A 23,070-nucleotide genomic window follows, 5' to 3' on the forward strand; every position below is an offset into this window, starting at 1 on the left:
GTTATTTTTACAAAACCACTAGATGAAAATACTTTTATTCGTTTGCGTGGTGAACTTGGCATGATTGAGTTGTAATCACTTGTAGGCATAAATTCAATTTAATGTCATATTAAAGGGGAGCTTAATATTAAATTCGAGCAAATTAATTTTGGATAATACAAATCAATTGTATTTATTCAAAATTAAGAAGCTCACATTTTTATGTGAATTATTTGCTTAAATGTTAAATAAAATAAATTTTAAAGAGTCGAAATCATGCATTCTTCCTAAGGCAGTTCGGAACCACCGATCCAGATCGGAACCACCGATCCTGTTCGGAACTTCTGATCTGTATCCCGCCACTTTTCATCTTGCGCGGTAAATTTTCCCTCCAAGATGCGGATCGGAACCACCGATCACGATCGGAACGTCCGATCCCCATCTGATCCGACTTTTCAAATTACTTTTCACCGCCTTATCTTTAATTACCGCCTCAGGATCGGAACGTCCGAAGCCTGTTCGGAGCTTCCGATCAACACGTGGCCTTACCTCAGTGGACCACACGATCGGAACGACCGATCCAGATCGGAGCTTCCGATCGTTCCAACCCCTATAAATATCAGATCGCTCAGTCCGATTTCTTGCACCTAAATTTCTTCTCTTATCTCTATTTCATCCGATTCCAACCTATAAAAATGTCTGTCAAACGCCGTCGTGATCAGGCGAGTTCTAGTCGCCCTATTATTGTCCGTGATCCTACCCAACCAGTTGTTTCTAGGCCCATTCCTGATGATTATTTACATCGTCAAATTCATCCGGGTCGTATCTTAGATACTATCTACTTGGCCCAATCCCATCTCCTACTGTTGAACTTAATCAATGCTCAACATTGGGAATCCTTTTTTCAGTCATCTGTCCCCGACCGAATCTTTCCTCCACTGATTCACGAGTTCTATGCAAACCTTGAACTTGAATTAGGGCATGGTGATATCACCATTGCCACCATCGTTCAAGGTAGGCATATCATTTTTTCTTCTGCTGATCTGTCCTCCTGGTTTGATCTTCCCAAGAATGGACCCGGTGAATACTTTTCCCAAAACTTGGCCACAAAATGATCCAAACTTTGATCGTGATCTCTTTCTTACTACTATTCTCGGTCATCAAGCCACTGCTGCTGACGATCGAATCCATCTCAAGAGTCTTTGTCCTGATTTTCAAATCATTCAAAAACTCATCACCACATCCATAGTTCCCCGCAGTGGAGACCTCTCCACTTGCAAATATCTGGATTTGTATATTCTTTTTCATATCATCTCCTCTCGACCTTTTAACCTTCTGCGCCTTGTTATGCAGACTATGCATCACACGGCAACGACGGCTAAAAAGGTTTCCTTTCCTTTTGCCCGGTTTATTAACCGGATTTTGAGTCGTTTTGATATTGATTTTGAAGGGATTCCTTCTCTTGAAATCCAGTCGAGTAATATCATCAACCATCAGTCTATTATCAGGATGGATTTATCTTGGAATCCTGTGTATTCTCGATGGGTTGATGATCCTAGTCGAGCTTTTTCTAGATTTTCTCCTATTTCTAATTTTCATCGAGACTTTTCTTCTCTTCCTCACTCTATCCAAACCAAAGGCTTTCCGACTGGTCCGCCCAACACTGATATTCCATCCTCTTCCAGTTTTGAGGCCTTTGCGTCTACCATTGGTGATCTTCCTCTCCAGGCTCCTGAGGTTCCTCCTACACCAATAAACCAATTTCCTAGCGACCGACTCTTCGAGACTTTTCATCGCATTGAGACGAGTATGCACACTCATTTTACCGAGTTGACTGCTAGAGTTGCCTCTCTGGAGACTCGATTTGATGACTTCGCCGCTCGCTACCCTCCTCCGCAGCATGATGATGACTCTTAGATTTTTATTTTATTTTTATTTGTATTTTTTTTCTTGCGTTGTATTAAAAATTTATTATTGTAAATGAAAATGTTGCGTATTTTCTTTTAATTAATTCTATGTTTCATTACTTTTTGCTTATCACAAAGGGGGAGAATTAATGGTTAAAATATTAATTGGGATAAAATTTGTTTATCTGATAAAATTTGTTTATCCGTTAAACTCTGTTGCTTATAAAAATAAAAATAAAAATTGCTTATGATTATCGTATATTTTATCTCCTGTTTTTAACCAAGTTTTGTGATCATCAAAAAGGGGGAGATTGTTACGCCTTAAACGCATATAAATCTCAAATTATGAGATTAATGTTTTTAATGCATTAACAAGTCTTATTTCTCTATGTTTTGATGATTAACAAAACTAGGTTAAAATGTTACTAATATTTACATTGAGCTTATTACAGAGTTAAAATTTTCAAGATGAATTTAGACTAAATTCATACTCAAGATCAAAAACAAAATTTGAGGAAGTTTACTGCTATGGGATCGGAAGCTCCGATTGCAGATCGGAACCTCCGATCATGATCAGAAGCATCTTCGGAAGCTAAGGGTAGATCGGAAGCTCCGATCATGGTTCGGAAGCTCCGATCTATTTCAGGGAGTTTTATATTGTTCGAAATGAAGAACGGAAGCTACGAAGAACAGGTTCGGAAGCTCCGATCTATGATCGTAAGGTCCGATCATTTTCTAAGGAATATTATATTGTTCGGAAGCAGATCGGAGGCAACGAAGTGAAGCAGATCGGAAGCACCGAACGTGATCGGACGTTCCGATCCTGAACGGCCGCCTGATAATCTTTTCCGGAAGACTTTTGCCCGACACCACATTTATTGCGCCGATCGGAAGCGCCGAAGTGGATCGGACGTTCCGATCCAGTACACCCACGTGTCTCAGAATTCAAATTTCGGAAGCTCCGATGCAGGGATCGGAAGTTCCGATCGATGCCAAAATTTCAGCTATAAAAGGAGGCATTCCGAGGCCATTCAATCTATCCCAACATCTTCAAGTCTCTCAATCCTCTCAAGCATTATTCAAGCCATTTGTTGAGCAATTTGTAGCCCCTTTTGAGTGTTCAAAATATATTCACATATCGAGTTGTATACGGGGTTGTAAAATCGAGGGTTGTTAGTTTGTGAGTTGGTTGCTCGGTTTTGTAAACACTTGTGTGTGAAGCCAAGTGTATTTTACGAGTGTTGAGGCTATCCTTGGAGCCCTTAAGGCCAAGAGTGTTGAGTTGTATCGGCGCGGTGATCGTGTCAAGTTGTAAGGCTATCCTTGGAGCCATCAAGGCCAAGACGTTCGAAGTGCTAGTGGATCCTTGGTTAATCGACTTAACCAAGAAGGGGAGACGTAGACGATTTATCGTCGAACTTCCATAAACATCTCTTATCCCTTTTACTGCTTTATTTACATTACGCATTTATTTACCGCACTTATTATTTGATTGCTTAAGTCTTCCGCTTGCGTACTTGCATAATCGCTTTAAATTGCTAAAGTTGCCAATAGAACCTAAATCCCCCCCCCCATTAGGTTCTAACAATTAATAATGATTTTGAATTGTGTAGGTTAAAAAGTATGGCTGAAAGAGTTTAGGAGCCACCCCTGATGAAGAGTTTTGAGTGATTAAGATGGTGCTGAGTACTGACGCTTGGTGCCTAAGGTATGTGTCCCTTGTTTTTAATGAATACTGTACATTGAGGACAATGCACAATTTAAGTTTGGGGGGGTGTTTAAAAATTGTGAAAATTTGAAATTTTTTATGAGTTAGTTGGAGTTGAAGGCATGATGTTGTAATTGTGTTGGCCTATGATGAAAATAAATTTTGTGTGCTGAAAAAGTTTATGTTAGCTATATTTAATCTTGAGTTCTCACATTTATGCACGAATACCATGATTTTCGATACTCCTAGCAATTAAAAAAAAAATTATCTGGATTTGTGATGTGGATTAGAGGATTTGATTCTTAACTCTTGTGATTTTTATTTGAAACTGAGGTAGATTTTTAAGATCACAGAAGTGATTTAGGCGTCTTTTTTTTTTAATCTATTGAGTTTTTTTAGCCATTCTATATTTATGAAAAATCCAAAACAAATTGAGTAGCTAAAAAGTTCAAAGAAAAGTAATGGCGGAGAAAGTAAGGTGAGGGGAGACCTTGAAAAGAAAAAAAAAATGGATTGAAATTCTAGTCCAAATACAAGGCATAAAGATGGAGATGTATGGAGTAGAAGAAAGCCAAAACTAATGTCTGGCAATGCAAATAAAAAAATTTTAGCTACTCATAATCCTGCACAAATTGAAAATATTTAATTCCCTTTGCTTTGCATCATGAGTCCTTGTTTGCATTGATATATATATGGATGCTTATCTCCTGCTGATTATGCTTGAGCCTAATATTAACCGAAAAAGTCCTGTTGATCTGTGTGAGTAAAAGTTGAACTTGGTTGAGAGTATTTTGAAACTTGAGGGCGGAGTTAATGATTTTATGAAGCTTACGGATTGCATGATTTTACCGAAATTTAGGTGGGTAGATGAGATTGGCAAATCACACACACACGAGAACTCTTGAGAAAATTAGCGGGCATGTGTATTGAATCTTAAAATGTAAAAATTCAGAGGTCGACTATATTGCTCATTACTGTTTTGCTCGGGATTAGCAAAAGTCTAAGTTTGGGGGGATTTGATAAGTGCATTTTATGCACTTAATTTATATATGAATTGACTTGGATTTTTTGATGTATCGAGTGAATATTATGCGTATTTGTTGTTGTTTTTGTGAGTTGCAAGGATTTGAAGAAAAGTAGCAAGAAGAAGCGGAAAACCGAATTACGGAATAGCAAACTTCAGAAAATTACTGGGAATGTTACAGAGATATAAATCCGATCTTCACCGTTCCAATTGAAGTTTAGGATGTTTTAAAGTTGCTGTCAAAATTTCAGCTCGATCCGACGGCCAGAACTTAAGTTATGATTTTTACAAAAATGCTGCGCAGATGGTGAAATGGAAGAACAAGTAGCGCCCCATCTCTAGTTTTCCAGCGCTCCAGCGCCAGTAAATTCATGTCCAGAGCGCTCCGGCGCCGTCTTTTGAGCGCTCCAGCGCTAGACGTCCGTCATTGAAAAATAAAATACGAAACTTGAGCGCCCCAGCGCCGAATTATTAGCGCTCCAGCGCTGCGCAGTCTCCAAAAATATGGAAAGTCTTTAATCGAGTTTTAAAAGGGATTTTATGACTTATTCTGGAGGATACGAGGGTTTAGAGAGTTTTCAGAGCATAGAGACGGCTATTGAGAGTTTTGAAGTGCACAAGAGCTCGAGAATTTGATACGAAGACAGAAGACAGCGGCAACCGGCGACGGAAAAGCTTAATTTTACTTCGTTCTAGTTTTCCTTTAAACTCTATTTTTCTAGTTTGATGGATTATTTGAAGAACAAGTTTTGTTTGATCTTTGAATTTGTTATGAACTAATTTCTTAGTCTAGAGGTAGACGGATCTTGACTGGAAACCATGATTGAGATATTTTGATTTATATATTTGAATTCTTCGCATAGTTTATTTATGTTTTCCTGATTTTAATGCTTTCAATTTACTGGTCATAGATTGAATGATATTTTATTTAGAATCTATCACTCGAGAGAGGAGATTTTGAATACGACATAGGAAAATACATCTTTGGTGTTTATATTGTTCGAGAGGCATATAACTTCATAGAAGTCATTAGAAGAATTCTTGTGCTATTTACTGGATTTAATAATTGAACTTTGATAGAGATATTGAGTTTGTTATTGAATACGAATTTCTGCTTGACACTCGAGAGAGGTAGTAGAAAATAATAGAGATTCTTGGCTAATAAACTAGAAGAATTGATAATTGAACAATCATTAGAAATAAATTGTGGTGAACAGTCAAGTGAAGTCGAACCTCTAGCATTCTTCGCTTATTGAATTTTTCTCTCGTGAACTCGTGGTTATTTAGTTTTGTTTCTTGAAAATTTTAGTTTTATAAAAATCAAACCATTTTCGTATCTCTACATAGGATTATGATTTTATTAGTTGCAAATATTTGATATAATATCATTTATTCATTCTCCGTGGGATCGACTTGGACTTAATTCCTATATTATAACGTGACATCGTGCGCTTACGAGCGAAAAACACGCAACACCCTTTCTGCCTCACAAACCCCATTTGCTATTCAGACTCTCAGCTGCTGTTTGATGGCATTCATTATTCAACAACCACCGCGTAAACGTTCATTTTCTCCATTGTTGCGCCCGAATCCCAGGCTTTGTATTTTTTTTATTTACACATTTTTTTATTTAAAGCACAATTTCTTCAAGTGTATGTGCTACTTAAGTTTTTCTTTACTTTTCATGGTAGACTGGCGGTTCGAGTGTTCTAAATGGCGGCCGAGACAGGAGGCTGTCATGGCATTTGCCTTAGGCAGTAAAAGATGAATCGGCGTGAATGAGGCGGGTGAGGAGGTCTGAAGTCAACAAAATTTCAAAACCCTAATTATTAATACATTGTACACTTTTTATTCAAATAATCAGTCCAATTATCACCCAAATTTAATTTGTGTGTATATTAAATAGGAAAAATTGTTTTTTTGGTCCTGTATGTTTGTCACTTTGCGATTTCAGTCCTTTATATTTTCAGTTTTCAGTTTTAGTCCGCTATCTTTATTTTTTTGGCAATTTTAATCCTTTTTCTGACGTGGCGCTGATGTGACACCAATTCAGTGCTGATGTGGAGCTGACGTGTAAAGTGCCACGTAAGCATTTTTGAATAAAAAGGATCGAAATTGCCAAAAATCGGAACATGCAGGACTAAAACTGAAATGTGAAAACATAGAGGACCAAAATCGCAAAGTGACAAAGATATAGGACTAAATTTGCAATTTTTCCTATTAAATATTTATGTACAAAAATAGTAAAACCTCCTAGGCGGCCGAAGTGGTAGGCGGTCATTGACGACCCAGCCACGGCCTACCTCAATTTACAAGAATGGTTAACCACTCAAATGACACAAATTGGCGTATAATCTAGTTAAACAAATTTTGGTGAATTGGTGTACAGAAATTGGTGCATAATCTGATAGTCTTTGATATGTCTCCTCGTTGAATTTCTTCAAGTAGGATATGAAACAACCAAATATATAACAAGCTTATTTGTGAAGAATGCATCTATGTTTGAGTAATCATAGATCTATATCCGAGTTTTTTTTTTTTTTGTTGTCACTTTTATCTTCATTTTTTTTGTTTTAATTGTTTTTCGTTTATGTTTCGTGGCTTCTTGAATGGCTAGACTTATTTTATTTCTCTTTTTTATGTTCATTGACAGTTTTATCATATGATGGTAAAAGTGATGATAATTATTTGCTTTGTTTTGATTCATTGCATATTTTACAGTCAATGTTGTGTTTAGGTAATATATTAATTACGGGATTCTTCGCTTGTGTTATAAATTTTATCGTATCCAAATAGATATATATGAGTGGGTAATACATCTTAAATAATCTAGTTTTTGATGTAGTCAATACCTACATTATAAGAAACGTGGGTTCTTGAATGTGTTCTAGGTGTATATTATATTTAATCCATAATTTTGTAACGATCAATTCCATCTTATTCATTTTGTTGAATATCAAAACTAAATCAAGTAATTTAAAAGTTAAAAATTATTTTATACATGTATTACATAAAGCCAAATGCTTATGCTAGCTATCTTAAATTTGTGTTCTTTGGTCATCTAACACTTTTAAGTTAATTGTTTCTTAGTATATATAACATAAAGCCAAATGATTATGAAGTTATCTTTGTGTTCTCTAGTAATCTAACACTTTTAAGTAGTTTGTTTCTTAGCTCACATCTTTTCATAGCCAATCTAATTCCAAGAAACTAGTTTCTGAATGTTAAATTTCTAACAAATAATTTTTATCATATGCATATTCAGGATGATTATATTATATATGTATTGTGTCAACTTTATTGAATATATGGATGGAATGATTTAGATTGATTTGCCCTCTTGAACTATATGCATGAATATTTTTGAGATATTTGTATTGATTTTAGAAAATTGTTTGTTTATTAAGCTCATACGTACCATAAGTTGATATGACTGAGGAATCATCTAATCACATGAACTCGCGATCTTCAGAGGAAGAATCACAGAGGATAAAATTCGTCCCTGTGGAGGGAAGTAAGTAATGTTAGAACATTTAATTTAACACTTTTTGAGCGGATTTATACAAAAAAAACATTGTGTAACTAGCGCAAGAAGTCTCAGCCTCCACAAGGGGTCGATGCCGATGTGTGGGAACACTGGAAAACTATTTGGAGTAGACCTGACTGGTAGAAAAAATCAAAGTGCGGCAAACGGATTAGTTGTAGTGAGCCAGCTGGTCTGGGTACTGGTCTTTCCAAACACATTGGTGGATCTCGCTCATATGTAGAGCATGCAATACAATTGGTAAGTTAAACTTTAATTTCACTTCATCAATAACTGATCAAGTTAATGCTTACAAAAATATATGTGTTGCAGAACGTATTTGAAATGCAAGGGCACGTGTTGGGACCTTTTTAAGAAAACACACGAGAAGGATGGGACATTTGTTGATGCTAAATCGCATGCCACAAATGTGAGTTTATGCAATTTAATAATATTGTTATTATCTCTTACAATATCGTTATAGTTGGGAACCTCATATTGATTATGTTTGATTTAATTTTAATCACATAGGAAATGTTTCTACAAAATTTCTTGTTTTGCATTTAATTTCCGAATATTTCTCATATTTACATGTTTGTCATTTTATTGTTGATTATTTTGGGTTTTTCTTTATTAATGTGGAGTAAATTATGAATATAACATGTCGTGTTTGGACTTCAATAATGCAACCAAGCATTTGAAAAAAGGGTTAATTGTCAATCACTTCCTAAACCACTTTATAACTTATTTATAAATCCCTAAATAAATAAAACTTACTTTCAACTCCCTGGAGAGAGAAATTTTTGTTTTTAAATATCAATTTTACCCTTATCTCTTAAAAAAATGAGAGAATGAATAATAAAAACAAAACTAATCCAAATAGTATATATATAAAAATTCAAATTAAAATCAAAGAACATAAACCATATCATATACATGATTATGTTGATACAGGAGCAAGTATGTGTTTAGGAAGCAAGCATATACTTCCAAATCATTATTGGAAGAAATATGATAAAGGATTAAAAGTTCGAATAGGAGATGGATCAATAATCATGCTTAATACAGTAGCAGAAAAATTAAAAATAGAAATAAAAGAAACAAAATTTGTAATACCCATTATATATCAAATAGAATCAGGAATGGACATTATAATAGAAAATGACTTTTTAAGAGAATATCTTCCATTTACGCAATTTGAAGATTACATAACTTTAAACAAAGGATCATCAATGATTTACATTCCCAAAATACGAACAGCATTTCGCGTAGAAAATGAAGGATTTACAAAGAATTTTCATAAACGAAATACAAATCCAATAGAATTAAAAATAGAAAATATTTTAACGATTAATCCTGAAAAAGAAATCATGAGGAAATTTCATGATATATGTTCTGAAAATCCTCAGGAAAAAATTAAGAAAAGAAAACAATTCATTGCTTCGATAAAACTCAAAGACCCTAATATCACAATCCGTGAAGCACCAAGAAGATGTAACATGGATGATGTAAAAATATTTGAAAAAAAAGTTCAAGAATTATTAAAACTTAAGATAATCATCCCTAGTAAAAATCCACACTCTTCACCAGCCTTTTATGTCAGTAAGAAAGATACTGATAAGAAAATAATGGTAATTGATTATCGAAAGATGAATAAAGCAACAATTATGGATGTATATTATATCCCAAATAAGAATGATTTACTATCTTATATAGGAGAAATGAAATATTTTTCCAGTTTAGATTGTAAATCAGGATTCTGGCAAATTCAACTAGAACCACAAACACAATTACTTACAGCATTCAGTTGTCCAAAAGGACAGTATCAATGGACTGTATTACCTTTCGGACTTAAACAAGCACCAGGTATCTTTCAAAGATATATGGATGAATCTTTTAAATCATATATAGATTTTTGTTGTGTTTATATAGATGACATATTAATTTATTCAAAAACACTAGATCAACATTATAAAGATCTCATGACAGTTTTAGATATTTGTCATAAAGATAGAATTATACTTTCTGAAAAGAAAGCACAATTATTCAAAACAAAAATAAATTATTTAGGATTACAAATAGAAGATGAAAAACATTGTTTACAACCGCATATAGTGAAATCAAGGATAAAGATCAATTAAGAAGATTTTTAGGATTATTAACTTATTCTGGAAATTACATTAAGAAACTTGCAGAAATCAAAAAACCTCTTCAGGTAAAACTTAAACTGGACTATAAGTGGAAATGGTCGAAAGAATATACTAATTACATAGACACTATTAAAAAGAAAATAATTAGTAATCTTCCTGAATTATATTTTCCTTCAAATAAAGATATAATAATAATTGAAACAGACGCTTCAGATGAATACTGGGGAGCATGTTTAAAAGCTTATACTGGAGAAAGAAATTTAGAAGAACTTACTAAAACAGCTACTAGAAATAATGAAGAATTATGCAACTATACATCAGGAACTTTTCAAGGTGCACAATTAAATTATCATTCGAATGAAAAAGAATTATTAGCTTTAATATTCACAATTAGAACTTATGAAATTTATCTTATTTCTAAACCGTTTTTAGTAAGAACAGATAATATGAATTTAACATATTTCAAAACAAGGAAAATATCAAGAAATGCAGGGAGAAATGCAGCAAGGCTAATTAGATGGCAATTGGAATTAAACCATTATCAGTTCGAGATCCAGCATGTCAAAGGAACGGATAATTCATTACCCGACGCATTAACCAGAGAACTTCATCCAAACTATACTATCCGTAGTAACGAAATAACAAAGGAGATCCTAAGTGGTCCAAAAAATGACTGTGAGTCATCCGAACATGCCTCAGAAAGCATGGGAAATATAAATTGATGAAATGAGATTTATATTCAGAAACATGAATTATTTTATGACTTTCAGTCATCCGAACATGCCTCAGAAAGCATGGGGAATATAAATTAATGAAATGAGATTTATATTCAGAAACATAAATTACTCTTTGAGTAAAATAATCAATTTAAGATTGATTCAATTCTTGCAAAAGAATTTATAAATGCAATGATATGCATAATAAAACTATCCGAATTACTCACGAAAAGAGTTATTTTACTAACCATTATATATATAAATATGTTTTCTTGTGCAGAGTATAATCAAGATGGATCAACTAAGTCAATTAAAGGAACAATTGATTGAATTTCAGGAAGAAATTCAAATTCTTCAACTAAAAGAAAGGAATTTGAGTAGAAAAATTCAAAGGACAGAAGAAAAGATGATAACTTCATCATCATCATCCTCACCAAGAACACCAATCAAAATGGCAACTCCATTTGACAAAATAATGGAGATAAAAGAGAAACAGTCAGTGGTCACAGCCAACACTGACAAAGAAAAAGAAAAGAAAAAAGAACCGGTGGACACAGCCAGCACCGAGAAAAATAAAAAAGAAGAAAGGACGTTTAAAAGTGCCCTTGAAAAGAAAGAAAGAAAGATGGTCAATCTGCGACCACAAAAACCAATTTTTGAAAAAACAAATTTTTCAGAAAAACTCAAGACTGAATTCTTTGAAACACTAAACTATTTGAGAATAGCCAAACCATCTGCAGAATCTTGGCTACAAACTTGTGACACACAGAGAATATCAAGAGCAAGAACACTGCAAGGTGCTCCAGCGCATGAAGTCGCAAGATTTTTTTCAAATGGATTATTAAGTGGATTGGAAGTCAGTCCCAACAATCAAGAAATAGAACTATTTCCATATCAGTTGAGAAATAGTATCATCCAGTTCAAAAAAGCAGTCTTTAAGGACGATCCAGTATTAACATTGAGTATTCACTCAACCCTTCCAGATTGGGATGATAACAAATTCTATCAACCAATGGTATATATTCAATGTCGAAAACAAAAAGACAAGTTTTTATTCGAAGGATCAAATGAAGAGAAACCAGTAATGGATATCTCAACACTTCCTGAGATAAGAATAAAGACATTGATTGATATGATCTCAAAGTCAGAAAATATTGATGGAAAATCAAAGGTTAAAATAAATTTTGCAACCAGTAAAATTTTATTAACCACTGGACACAAGGAGACAATCCAAAAGAAAGAACAAGCCATGTTAGCTCAATTCGAAGCTCCAATCTATGAAGCAAGAGTTGACATGATCCGAGAAACCCAACAAATGTTATGTCAAAGACTACGAACAATGATTTCCACTCACAAATGTGGACATTTTCAACCCATTCAGACAGAAGAATCAGATGTCAAAGAGGACAAACCAGCTGTCAAAGAAGACAAACCAATAAAGAAATTGTCCGAATGCACCAGTGATTCAGAGAGTGACACAATGTAAAAACAAATGAAATCGTGGACCACACCACATGTTAGAGGCATCCACTCAGATGTAAAATGAGCTGTTTCCATTATGTAGTGTCGGGTGGTCCCCCTCTTTTCTTTTATTTTTAATTATGTATGCGTTTCTCCACGCCTATAAAAGGAGATGTTTTGTGCTATAAAAGAGAAAGTGAAGTTTGAGTATCTCTCTCTTCTTAAAGTTTCTTATAATCTGGTTCATATAAGACATATGAAAACTATCAGAAACTAAGAAACATAAAATCAGAAACAAAATAAGCCTTATGGCTAATAACTAAACAAGCAGGGCGTAAGGAGGATAAGGTTGGAAACCAATCATTGAATATTCATGGTTAAGAGTAAACCTGAAGATCCATAGAGCAAGTACCAGTTGATCAAGTGATCGTTAAGGGAAAGCAAGGATTTGGCCTCTGCTCAAAACCAAGATTTATTCAAACAAGGTAACCTTCCTAAACCTCCTGCAGTCCTTAATTCAAAGAAATAGTCAAAATACATTAATCATGTCATCATCTTTTATAAGAAATGGAAGATTAATAATAAAAAACTGGTTCGAAATAGAAGATGATCATGAATATGATACATTTCGTGAATATCGTTTAAATACTTCTGATTTAACCATATTTGAATCAATTTATCAACGAAAATTTGTATTAATAACCCATGAATGGAACCAAACTAATATGAAAACATTTATCTGTTATAAATGAATCAGATCTGTAAATCCATGAATCAGAAAATTCATAAGAATATGAAGAATTCCGCAACCTGGTATCAGAGCCTAAATAAAGGAGATTATTAATGCCTGGATTAACTTTAGATATTGAGATTAAAAATTTATTTGATAATATAATCTTCCTAAAAGATTTACGTCAAATAGATTAATTATGGAATAAAATAAAAGATCTCCAAACCTTTTATTTCAAAAATCATAAAAAAGAACATTTTTCAAGCAACTGAAAAATGATAATTCAAATTTCTGAAAATGATGAAATTGAAGACATAACAATATGTTATGAATAAGAACAAGCTTTGTTATCGAAATTCGATCAACAAAAACAAAATAATAAAAGTAACAATTTTTACTAAATGGAAAATGTATGAAAATACAAAAATGAATATCTTTAATTTATATTCTCAAAATATAAATTTTGATATAGAAAATTGTGAAAACAATTTGAAACATCTTAAAAATTGTCAATCTTCAATTGATAGTTTCGAAGATTTTCAGAATTTATTAGAACAAATAGATTCAACAAAAAGGCTTTTAATAGCCTTAAGAAAATTAAGAAGTTCTATCATCTGTTAAAATGACAGAAGTAACAATTCCAAATCAAAACAACCTGGTCGATGAATCTGAAGAAACTAAAGAAAACCAAGAGTATAATTTGAATATTATATTCAATCAAAGTAAGTTTGCTGAAATACAGAAAACAGGGTTTTCTAATTCAAAAACAAATCTAATAGACCAACCAGGAATACTAAGTAAGATTTCAAATTTTATTAATCCCAGAAAAAATTTAATTTATTATTCGATTCATACAAAAGAACGATCTTGTAAAATAAATAACGAATCAAGGTCTAATACTCTGAAGTTATTAACAACTCAAGATATTAATACCATCATGGCAAAAGCCAGTGAAAAAGAACGATCTGAACTGAAATATGTTCATATCGAAGGAATTGAAATAATAATATTAGCTCACTACCGAGAAGGAATAGATACACCAATTGAAATAATAGTTCGTGACAAAAGAATACGTAATTTCGAGGATTTTATCCTTGGAAAAATTGAAGGAAATTTATGTTACAAAAAGATGAAATTTTATATTTATCCACAATACAATATATCTCTTTTTGATAAAAACATAAATGACGTTTTAACATTAGATTATTACTTTTATAGAAATAATCTTATGTTAATAGGAAACCATCCGATCAATATAAACTATGTTGTCGGTTTAGCAATAAGTAATAATTCTCAAACAGGAATAATTTCAACAAAACCAACTATTTCTGTTGAAAGAATGTTTGAAAATATTATAAGAATTGAACACCCTCGAAAAGCATTTATTGAAGAAATAAATCCCTATAAAAGATGGAGTTCAGATGACCTCCAAATCACAAAACAGTCTGTACCAAGAAGATCATTATCATTTGCTAGAAATGATGAAGATATTCTTGATAAGATTGGAACCATGAATCAAAATATTCTTAAAATTAAACAAGCTATTGTTAATGAGTCAACCTCATCGCAATGACGTCCTTAATAAAATTAGAAAAAGATCTAGGAGATTTAGAAAATAATATTAATAAGATCAATCTATCAATACAAGAATTAAAGAAGAATTTCAAAGAATATATTGATTTAGCAACGACTAGATTAATAATTGAACAAGAAAGACATAGTAATGAAATATTAAACTATCTTAAGGAAGTTCTTCCAATAGATAAAGGAAAAAGAAAAATGGAAGAAGAACCACCATTCAAAATTGAATCATGGTATAGAAATCCCCTTAGTTATGGCAAACATAAGTATGGAGATGTTTAGTGAAACCGACTCATCTGATTTTGAACAAATAGGAGTAAATACAGAAGAATTATATCATTCACATCAGGACTCAGAACAATACAAAGATATGGATATTTCAGAATCAGAATCTGAAGATGATTCTAGACCACGATTAAATCTACGAACGAATGTAGAATGTAGTGGTGGAAGAGATGATGAAGAATTTAAATATAACAGATACCAATACTCTGGATCTTATAAAGATGTTAGAGATATTTTTAGAGAATCAAAAACATCAGGATTTGTGAAACAAAATATCTTAGATTTAGGTTGTTCAACAGCCAAAGAAAAAAAATAAAAGATAGATCATTGGACAAATGAACTATCAGTACAAATTCAATTAACACCATTATTAGACAAAAGTGAGAATATTCAAGTTTTAACTCATGGGATGATAAAAATGACACTGGTAGGAGCAGTAAGAACTTGGGCTGAAAACCTAGTAATTACTAATCTATCACAAGGAATGACAGGACATCGATATTTCGAACTATTTGTTGATGCCTTGTACCAAGAATTTTTAGGAGTTTCTAATAATGATGCTAATTTGGTAGCTAAGAATATAGAACAAAATAGAGCAATCTTTATATTAGATAATATTAAATTATGCAATTTATGTTACTTAGAAGAATTTATTTGTGATTATGAAACAAACTATTATCAATTAATAGATGCTGATAAAAAGGAACATTATAAACTAAGTATCTTTAATAAGATACCTAATATACCTATACACAGTAAAGATGAATTCTTAACTAGTCCTTATGCTAAAACTTTAGGAGGAGCTATTAAATTCATCAAAGACATAATAACAAAAAAATGTCATGAAGTAACACTAAATAAAAGAATCTCTAAATCCTACAAACAAAACAATAAACTTTGTTGTGACAAAATGGAATTCACAGTAAAAGAATACGGTTGCAAAACAAACATGTCACACAAATATTTAAAACGACAGAAACAGAATAAATTTAATAAACCTTATAAATCTTTTAATAAGAAATTTATTCCCTATAAGAAAAAGAAATTTAAAAAGAATTTCTTCAGAAAACCTTATAAAAGAAAATTTTATAAAAAGTTTGATAACAAAAAACCACCTTGCCCAAAGGGGAAAGGAAAGAATTGCACATGTTGGTTGTGCAACGAAGAAGGAAATTATGCGAATGAATGTCCAAAACGAAACGAAAAGAAAAATAAAATTAAACTTCTTAAAGAAATATATACTATTGGATTCTATCCCGTAGAAACAATTGAATTTTCATCCGACGATGAAAATATTTATTATCTTGATGACTCAAGTGAATCAGATTTTGAATCCGATTCCATATTTGATAATTCAAGAAATAATAATGATTAAAATAACGACAAGGGCATTTTCGGAAAGACAAATATAAGGAGTAAATTGAAAGTTATGTTTGACTTAGGGAGTTATCTACAAGTTGCCCTTGAAAAAACCATGAATTTATAATTCAATATATTTTTTGGTATTTTATTAAAGTTTTTGTCTAGAATATTATCTCACACATCTTTTGCCTTAGTGTTCCCCTCATCATTTGATCATGTAAATTTCTTTCTGCTCGGAGATGATATGTTTTTCGATGGTTTAATGAAAAAGATATGTGTATATATTTAATTTGGGGTTTTTTTTATTGTATTGTGGGAATTGAGAGGAAATTTTATGGACTGGAGATCGTGATCAATTTTGGGGTAGATAGGCATAACAATGGGAGTGTGATTCCAAGAGTTTGGGAATAAATATGGAATCTTTGTGGTCAGGTGTAATTCACTTTATTCTTGTTTTTAGCTACTTTAATTTTTTTTTCCCAAGTGTAAACTTAATTAGCCCATGCATAATTTCACTTGGTTGAATACTATAGATGGAAGTTGCAAAGTTTATTTTTTGTTGCTTGAGTTTTCAACTACTTTTCATTTTTTTGATGTGATTATATTTGGAATAGAGAGGTGTGAATGGTAATACCGTTTAATATGTTATTAACTTGATTCATCATAATTTATTGGGGTTAATTGCAATAATCTCCCCTGTGAAAAATCTAAAAGTCATAAAACCCCCTAAAAAATATTAATAGGCTAATGCATCCCTCAGTTTTCTAAAATGTAGCACATTTCACCCCTATGTTATACAAACTCGGGAACATTTATACCCTCTCATAGGGGTTTTTATGCTAATTTTTTTAAAACATAGGGTCTAACATGCTATTAATTTTATACAGGGTATTTTATGCCTTTTAGATTTTTCACAGGGGGTGTTGATGCAATTAGCCCTAATTTATTATGTGGATTACAGTTTTGGTTACAATTTTATTTATGATTTGAGGTCTTAAAAGAATGCACATTGCACACCAAGCATGTTATATAATTGAAAATAAATTAAATAATTGCATTACTTGGTTATTTGTAGGAGAGGATGAAGGTGAGGTTTGAAAAGGCTTCCCAACCTACTACTGAGGACGGGATGCCACAAACCCCAACTATTGAGGCCATCGATGAAATGTATGTGGACGTGGCTGGCAGGGTAAAAATAAAATGGGTATATGGCATCGGTTCACAGGCATGTGTTACCTTCCCAGATGCCATGTCAGGTCGTTCTAGTCGGGGTGGACACATAAGAAAATCGACAGCTATTCATGGTGCCACTACTCGTGCTAATGCTGCTACTGCCATTGCCGAGGCTTCTCTTTCAACTGCAGAGGGTTCTTCTATCTCCGCAAGATGTGAAGCTCTGGAAAAGGATAACAAAACACTACGCCAAGAGCTCGATGTTCTTCGACTACAAGTTCAAATTTTGATGACGAATGTACTAGCCCAGCCTCCCTCTTCTCTTTCAAATCCGATTGATGATGATATGACCCTACCCCCTTTACTGTAGTGGTTGTTTATTGTGCATTTTAAGACACTATTATTTTGGATATAATAGAATTCCCATTTGTACATGTTTATTGATTTTGAGTTATTTTGTTGGATTGACAAAACTTGTAACATAAAATATGCACTTAATGATTATTTGAATGAATATTTCAGATTCTATGTTTATCTTGATTTGATTGAATTATCATGTAACATTTGCAGTGTTTAAGTAGCGTGGAATTGCGCATTTTTATGGTTTAGTGCTACATAGCGCTAATATTTTAGCGTTTTGCACGAATGTCGACGCACACTATATCAGGAAAAGAGCACTATAGCGCAAATAGTGTGCGCTATTAGTGTAGTAAAAGAGCATTTTCGCAAATAGCGTGCGCTATTTGAAAAAAAATTTAAGGTCCATAATCAACATATTTTGACCAAAATTAAAGGCTTGGACAAGAAAGGTTGGGTTTTGTTGATGTGAAAAAGGTCTAGATGTTGAAACTATATTTTGGAATGTAATGACCAATTATTATGGTTTCATGGTTAATTATCTCACTTATTTACTTGTATCAGGGCCGTCTCCAGAAAATTGGAGGCACTAGGCTAACTTAAGGTCAATATAATTTTTTTGTAAAATATAAAAATATTTACGTATGTAGTGATAATAAAATAAACATAATGATCACCAACATCTAATTTCATATACCAATATACCATGTTAATTTATTAAATATCAAAAAAGACACATATAAACTAAATCTAAATAAAATGTTCAAACTCTTCCCGCTTTCTTTTGTGCAAAATTATCAACTAAATTATCATAATCAAGAGTAGCAACCATCTTTTTTCAATTGACAATATTGTCAAACGATTCAATCTATCATGACATAGTTGATTGGAGGTAGTTCTTTATCAACTTGAGCTTGGAAAAACTTCTTTCAGCAGAAGCTACCATAATCAGTATGATTAATAATATTATATAAGCTATTCTCGTCATAACTCACAAAGATTCAAATTTAAATAATATTCCAGATTCAAATTTTCTTTTCCCCGTCATAACTCACAATGCGAATTTAAAAAACAAATAAAAAAATTTAAATATTAACAAAAATTGATTGTTGATATGAGATTTAAAGCATGCACCAACCGTAATACACAAACATACATATAACTCACCTGAATACACAAAAAAAAAAAAGGAGGAGCAAAAACACAAAAATTAATAATGTTTAGTATTTTTTTAAACAAATAATTAGAGACTCATGGCCTATCTAAGATTATAAATAAAAGAATAAAATATATATATATTATAATAAATTTTAAAAAAAATTTGAGGCCCCACCCAAGGGGAGGCTCTAGGCAGCCGCCTAGATGGCCTCCCCTAAAGCCGGCCCTGACTTGTATATAAGTATTTTACTATTTTTTAAATAATTAATTATTGTGCACGAATAGCTTGCGCTATGCGCTAGGCTATGACAGGACAAAAACCTACGATTCAACGCTACACTTTATAAAACACTGAGCATTTGAAGGAAAATGAATCTCGAAGGGCTGGTCGAGGGGTGCTGCAAAATTAAATCTTCTGTACGTAAATTGGGTGTAAGGAATGAAGAAAGTTTATCAAAAAAAATATGCTATTATTTGATTATATTAGGAAGTTCTCTCAAGCAAGGTAAGAATTTATATTCACTCAATTAACATTAGCACAATATTTATTGAATGACGCAATTAGAAGGGGTTGATATAATTGACGGCTGCAAAGAGATTGACTCAATTAGATTATTATTTCATTTGTATTTGAAATTACCAAAGTCGATCCAAGCTCGAATATGTTCGATTCATTTTCGAGTGGAATTGAAGCTCCAATATTGTTCCGTTTCAGCACCGTGAAAGCCAATTTTTTTTTAAAAAAAAAAATTATATATGTATATGTGTGTGTGTGTGTATATATATTAATTTTGGTTAAATATATTTAAAACTAAAAGGTTAGTTACTTAATGGCCAAATCATTTTGCTGCATCTTATTTGTGATACACCAAAATGTTTCATCGACTTGTGAATTTTGAAGCATTTTGCTCTCAATGTTAATTTTTTGTTAAATCAAATGGAAAAAATAACCAAAACAATATTGTTCTCAAATAATGAGTAACAAAACAATTTTGATCCAAAGCAATAAAGATGAAAAAGAGGTATTTATCTTGCTCAAAGAAGAACCCAATTTCAATATATAGAAAATCGCCCACGTGTTTTTTCTGTATGTTTCTAGCGGCCAATTAATTTTTAGGACGAAAGCATTTAAAATTCACTGGTTACTGAGCAAAAAAAACATGGACCAAAATGGTATGAGGATATAAAAATAAAGATGAAAATAGTAACTACCGCAACATCAAATGAGTTGAAGAGCTCAAACTAAAACCAAAGTGTTTTCTAAAAATAGTTCGATAATCAAAATTGACCAAAACAAATCGAACTCAAATTTGAAATATATATCAGTCCAAACTAAGTAATTTCACTTTTCGAGCTTAGTTTAGAGCCAGCTGATAAAATCCATGATCAAACAAAAGCTTGAGTATGATAAAAATAGGAGAAATTGTGAATAAATCCCCGTTGGCAAACTTAACTTGCTTCTCAGTCCCCATTTCAGAAATTATGTGTTTACACTACCTGACAAAAGCCTGACATGTGTTTGAACTCCCCAATTGATGCTAAATTACGAAATTGTCCTCAACTTTACATGAAACCAAATAATACCAATTGAAATTCTTGAATGATTATGCAGACGTTGGTTTTATTTTTTTAGTCTTATTGTATTGATTGTGATTATTTTTTTTGTCTAAATTTTTTATTTATTTTCTTTTATTAATTGTTTGAAATTCTTGAATGATTATGCAGACGTTCGTTTTACTTGAAATCCTTCAATAATATTTTAAGGTTCATAAATTATTTTTTTTAGTTATTTATTTTCATTGTATTTATCACTATTTTTATGTGTTTGTTCTTGAATTTGTTATGTGGTTTTTGTTTATATTGTTTGTCGTTTCTGTTGAATAATTATTCATTGAGTAACACTCTTGTGAGAGGTCTCATTCGTGAGACGAGTCAACCCTACCCATATTTATAATAATAAGTAATACTTTTGGCAAAAAATGTAATACTTTTTAATGGATAACTCATATAAGAGACCCGTATCAAAAAAATGACCCTTGAGACTGTCTCATATGAGTTTTTGTCTTATTCATTTGAAATGATTGAGTGACGATCATTTATTTTGTTTTTCAAATTTTTTTTAAGCTGCTTGTTAATTCATTTTGTAATTTCATTGGAGTATCCCGTTACAAATAAAAAGACAGTGAAGATGGACACTAATCAAGCTTGTGTTGTTGCGAGTATATATTATGAAAAACTGAGTATATCATCTGATGAACATGGATCGCTGGAAAAACAAGTTTGAATGATTTTTATTGTATGGTTATGCTTTTAAGTTTGTTGTAAGTACGGAATTATTAATTATTAGGTAGACATTTTGTAAACTCAATGTAGTTCAATATGTTATTTAAGCTTAAGGGAAACCAATTTTTATGCGTGTTCTGTATTTTGTATAAAAGTTTAAGGTAATAGTACATAACTTGTATAATTCTTCGTCTTTCCAGATTGATAAATTGTTTTACTAAGATTGAATATATATGTCAACCAGCTAAAATAAATTAGGTTCGAATTCTTCTGAATTCAGAATAAATCCAAAATAATTTGGAACAATCTCAGATGAATCGTGATCCAATTCATGAATTTTGGTCATCTTATGTCGTGTATTATTTGGAAAATATATAAGTAAATACATCGTAATGAGATCACGTGTAATTGTGGGAGACAAAGATCGGCCTTGACAAATGAAATTAAATTTGATTTGAATTGTCCCTGATTTTGAATAATTCCAAATATATTTGGAATAATATTCGAAATTTATCGCATAAGTACATATGAAATAGGAATGATGGACTCATTCTTTGCACACCGACAAATATGTTATGATTTGGTACATAATACACATCGTGATCTTTATTAGCAAAAATTTTTAACAGAATGGTGCTCTCATTGGGTCATTATCATTGTCTTTATCCTACACCTTAGACAAGAGTGGGGCAAGACACATTACTAGACAAATACTTGGGTGATGTTTCTACCAATCTCTAGGGATTGAAAACTCATATCCACTTGTGTTATGCAGTGTATTATAGGATATTGGTGCATGTTAACATGGTCATGTCTTCTTGTTCCGCAAATCAAAAAGAATATTTTGCATAATTTTGAGATTGTTCCTAATACATGCCATTTTGATCCAAAGTCACTTTTACTAGTAGAGTGTGATCTTTGTGGCCCAGAATGTTTGTACTAAAATCGGAACACATTGTTCTCGATTCAGTAATATTTATCTCGTCTCTACGTACTAGTTGTGCTCGATCTCGCACGCACATGTTTTGAAAGATGAGCGTTATTAGAGTAAATGATATTTCTAAAAAATGAGAAAACATCATATTAAACAAGTTACGAGTTTGGATTTTGGAACAATCTTTTTGATTTGCGGAACAAAAAGGCATGCCTATGTTAAAATGCACCAATATCCTATAATACACTGCATTACACAAGTGAAGAGGAGTTTTGAATCCCTAGATATTGGTAGAAACATCACCCCAAGTATTTGTCTAGTAGTGTGTCTTGCCCCACTCTTGTCTAAGGTGTAGGAAGAAGACATTGATCATGACCCAATGGGAGCACCATTTGTGGATGTTGATTGCCACTCAATGTAGACAATAGGGGTATATTTTTCTAAATCCAAACTCGTAACTTGTTTAATATGATGTTTTCTCATTTTTTATAACTATCATTTATTCTAATAACGCTCATCTTTCAGAACATATGCGTGCGAGATCGAGCACAACTGGTACGTAGAGACGAGATAAATATTACTGAATCGAGAACAATGTGTTTCGATTGTAGGACAAACATTGTGGGCCACAAAGATCACACTCTACTAGTGAAAGTGACTTTGGATCAAAATGTCATGTATTAGGAACAATCTCAAAATTATGCAGAATAATCTTTTTGAATTGAAGAACAAAAAGGTA

This window comes from Henckelia pumila, unplaced genomic scaffold, assembly GCF_033568475.1.
Source record: "Henckelia pumila isolate YLH828 unplaced genomic scaffold, ASM3356847v2 CTG_461:::fragment_3, whole genome shotgun sequence".
NCBI classification, from domain to species: Eukaryota; Viridiplantae; Streptophyta; class Magnoliopsida; order Lamiales; family Gesneriaceae; genus Henckelia; species Henckelia pumila.